Source organism: Vipera berus (genome assembly GCF_964194415.1).
Source record: "Vipera berus genome assembly, chromosome: 2".
NCBI classification, from domain to species: domain Eukaryota; kingdom Metazoa; phylum Chordata; class Lepidosauria; order Squamata; family Viperidae; genus Vipera; species Vipera berus.
The window spans coordinates 138,568,590-138,573,023 of NC_138203.1; the positions used below are offsets into that span (position 1 = coordinate 138,568,590).

The 4,434-nt window shown below is 40.3% G+C and overlaps 1 protein-coding gene across 3 annotated transcripts in view; it reads right to left on the minus strand.

Annotated features, from left to right (window-relative positions):
• Positions 1-517: 517 nt before the first annotated feature.
• Positions 518-4,434, minus strand: part of CALCOCO1 (calcium binding and coiled-coil domain 1) — a 38,671-nt gene continuing 34,754 nt past the window's right edge. For all 3 annotated transcript variants that reach the window (XM_081317240.1, XM_081317238.1, XM_081317239.1), the window contains one exon: positions 518-4,434. This exon is cut by the window's right edge and continues 391 nt beyond it. The gene's annotated coding sequence lies outside the window, so the exon portion shown is untranslated.

Consider the following 4,434-nt stretch of genomic DNA (forward strand, 5'->3'; position numbering starts at 1 on the left):
GAGCAGTTTTCTTGGACTAGGCCAGAAATACTGCTATGGGCTTCTCAAAATACCAGGGAGCAGAGACGGTAGAATGCACCGATGCTGCATAGATATGAACTGCACAGATGAAAGAGCAAATATTGAACAGAATGCAATGATTGGTTTTACTAATAAGGATTTTACATCTGCTGCTGGATCCAAAGTAAGCCCTCTTTGCCAGCATGAGTAGAACAAGCTTGTTCAATTCCAAGCAGCCTTCACTTGAACCAAAGTCTATTGGCAACAATAGTTTCCTGTCGGTCTACATGAGAAGGAAAGGGAATGCCCAAAAGAAAAAAAAAGTTGGTGTTCACACACACACACAAACACACACACACACACACACACACACCTCTTTTGCTCTGGTCCCTCCCAAGCATCCTTCAGCCCCACTCACCATCAGCAACATGCAGCAGGAACCTCAACAGAAAACAACAACAACACATTTTCCAAATCACAATTTGCTCAACTCAACAAACAACAAAAAACCATCGAGCTGCAGAAAGACTGCATTTTATTAGAATAGCTGCAACATGTCATATAAATATAAATATAAATATATACATATATATATACATCCTATACATAGACTTGGGGAAAGGTCAAGGCTGGGGGAAAGGGTGATTATTGCTTTGAGCGGCTATTATATTTAGTAAAAAAAAACAACAAAAAACCTTAACCGTTTAGGGAAAGGAAAGAAACAGATGAGAACACAAAGCCACAAATGCAGGTAACAATGAATAGGATTTCCACAAAAATGTGTGTGTATAGCTATCAAACCTGTGCTGTAAGTGTTTAGTTGCCTGATAGATGGCAGCAAAGATACAGAAAACTCTTAACTCTTTGCTACCATCTAGTGGTTCTGACGGGCATGAAGAGGCATTTTGTAGCATATCTTCGAAAGGCACAGTCCCTAGAGAGGTGTGTCTCTCTCCTTCTGTATCGATACAGCAGGACCTGGATCTTACATTCCTCTCTTGTGATTCAACTGAGAGGTCAAAACGCAAAGCAAAAAAAAAACCAAAAAAAACCCCCGCAACCAACCCACCCCACTCCGCAATTAGAAGGAAGCAAATGCAAAGCTCAGCAAATGGGGAAACTGGGGATATATACAAGGGCTAGCTTGTCAAAGGAGAGGCAACTAAAGCCAGAGGCTCAGTCTCACACAAAGGAGACACATGCATCAGTAGTCACAAGGCAGCAAGTTGAGAAAGAAGCAATACTCGGCTCGGCATTGGGAAAGAGCAACTTAAGGAAAGAGGTGAGGAGGAAAACAACAACAACAACCAAGTCTACTTAAGGAACCGTGGCTGGTTGAGAACCACCTTCACATTTGCCCCCTTGCACTCATGTCAATCCAAAATGTAAATCTATGGATCCTTGTCTCTTCTGCTATGTCTTGGATCTCACTGACTCATGCAGCGCTATCATGATTGACAGCTTCTTCTACAAAATACCAGATCAATTTACTGATGCCATGTCTCAGGTTCCAGTGCTCCTCCAAACTCCCTTTACATCAACGTATTAGGTGTGTTATCCTAGAACCTTGCCCACTGTCACACTGGGAATTACCATGATTATTATTATTATTTGCACAGAGGGAGATTTGTTCACATCGGAACACGTGAACCTAGGTTCCCTCACTTGCAGTTTAAAATGGTGCAGTCCATCACTAAAGCCTCAGATTATGCCTCCGTGGGGGGATTAGCTGCAGGTTTTGTCCAAGAGAGGGAATCGTACTGAAAGAAAGATAATCATGGGTGGGCTTCTATACTCCTACCAGTCAGAACTAGCATTGCATATGGATGCACCCCCCAGGCCCTCACCTGAGATTTGCAACAAAGGCTATGATCTGAAGGGGGAGGAAGCCTTGAATTATAAATCACGTTTCAGGGAGTAACTACACATTCCCAATAGTTCAGAACTGCGGATACAATGCAAAAAAAACAAAACAACTAACCCCATGTTTCTAGACTTTAAGGCAAAAGAATCTGAATAGGACTGGCAAGGCTTCTTTTACTCTAATTGACGAGATTCTGCCTACTATGCAGTTGGTATTGGCACTCTTCACAACTTGATCTTTGGCTATTTGTAGAACATCCCTGCTCTTCACATCATCTGGCTCCAGTTTCTGCCTTTTTCTGCTATTGACATTCTTTGCCGCATTGGATTTGTGCTATTTATGATGAAATTTGTGCTAATATAAATCTATTGTATATATTTGTGCTAATATAATGTATCGTATATATTTGTGCTAAATATAAATCGAGTAATTAAGCTAACCTGGGACTCTGTAGCTTATAGTAATTTAATTTGGTTTTCCATGTGAAACAAGATACATTTGCTATCATTTATTCCGGAAGCATAATTTATTGTTAGTATGAGCTGACTTGCATAATGGGCCTAATTTATGCTATGGTGAGGAAATGGAAATCTGGAGCCAAAGCACATTTATGCACAGTTATGATCCAAAGCATCGAGATAAGCATGCTTTGATGTCTTCTCCAGATGCATTGTCCCCAGCTAAAAAATATATGTATTTCTGCTTAATACTAATAATACTAATGTCGTGGCAAAATACTATTCCTGTTGCTAATTCTTAGAGTGAATTATTTGATCAATTAATTACATGCTGCAAGGTTCTCTGTTGTGCAATAGCCAATGCTATTTTTTCCCCTGCTCTTTATTCACTTTGGTTCCTTTTGGAAGGAAAATGGACCCATTGCTGTTCTGGTGGGAGATAAAGAAAATTAGCTTGATTGAAACCACTTGAATTCATTTTTAATTTAAGGGTATCTCTTACGAATAACCTTCCCCACCACTTTCCATTCCTTGAGAGAAGTGGCAGTTACTGTACATTACTGTCATGTCCCTGTCCCTCCTTCTCCAGTTTAAATATCGTTGGAATATTTGAGAACAGGAATTATAATAGAATAATTTTGCCTTTTGCTATTTATGTAAAGGTAACAGTCTCATTTAGGAAAGTTATTCATCGTGTTTAAGGGAGAAAAACAACCTTGCCTGGGAGTTTGTATAATTTTGTTCCCTTGTGGTGATGAGATGTGCAGAAAGAGATTTTATGGAATCTGTTCTCTATTTTATTCTAATTTACATGTCTGCTAGTCTGGTTGCTTTAGCTTTTATTTTAAAAAGCCCACATACAATGCTATATAATATATAAATGTAAAGCAATAAAATCCTTTGAGGTTTTGTTGGAAGGGATACCAGTAGCTAAACCAATAAATAGACAATCCGTTCATTTGCATTTCATTTGTTTTCTTTCTATTTACATACTGAGGAGTTAAACAATAGGTGGGCTTTCATCTGTTACTGAGCTGTTCTATAACAATGAAGAGAGAGTAGTACCCGCTAAATATTTTTGCCCCCAAGTGTTTTGTAGATATAAATTCAGCCAACTATTTATAACCAAGGAATTGATATCCTTAATTTGAGAACTTCTCAAATACTGACTTTGGGATACAGAGTCTGTAACTCCCCAGCTGTGGCTGGATTCCAGCTGAAATCAGCCACAAGGAGTATTATTGGACCTGGAGGCCAGGGATCAGTAAAGTCCTTATAACAGGAAAACCACATTGGTGCTGCATGGTTGACTGGAGCCTCAATACCTACGTAACTTTTAAAGGCCTTCCTTTTCCATTCATCTCAATACAGCTGCTACTGATAAGGCAACTGAAGCCGCCTCTTCTCTGCCTCCATTTGCTTGTTAATGAGCAGCCCTGGTGGTGCAGTGGTTAGAGTGCAATGTTACAGGCAAACTCTTCCCACAGCCTGGAGTTCAATCCTGACGAGGCTCAAGGTTGACTTATCCTTCCATCCTTCCGAGGTTGGTAAAATGAGGACCCAGATTGTTGGGGGCCAATAGGCTGACTCTGTAAACAGCCCAAGAGAGTGCTATAAAGCTGTAAAGTACTATGGGGCAATATATAAGTCTAAGTGCTATTATCATATCTCAGTTGCAATTGCTCCTGATTTTCTATAAAGTCTACAGAGTCCTTTCAGGGCAAATGTCAGAGTATCATTACCTTCCCTAGTGAGGAGATCTGATGGTTACTGGACAGTGTGAAAACAGCTGACTTCCTTGCACGGTATAGGGACGCCTGACTTCCTTGCAAGGCATAGAGACCATAAAGCTTCTGGGCATAAGCCTAGGGAGGACCTACATATATCTGGTGGGTTTTGTAGATACAAGCATTTTCAAGAATTTTGTAGTACTGGTACAATTGGCAGGCAAACAGGGAGGCAAAATCATTGTGGATGTGTGTAGAAGATCACACAAAATGCCTGGACAACTATCACTCTATGGTGATACATAGCCCATTCTACGACTATAGTTTAATATCACCTACTTCCCATCCCTGAGGATACTACTCCTGATGCAAGATGGCTCTGACT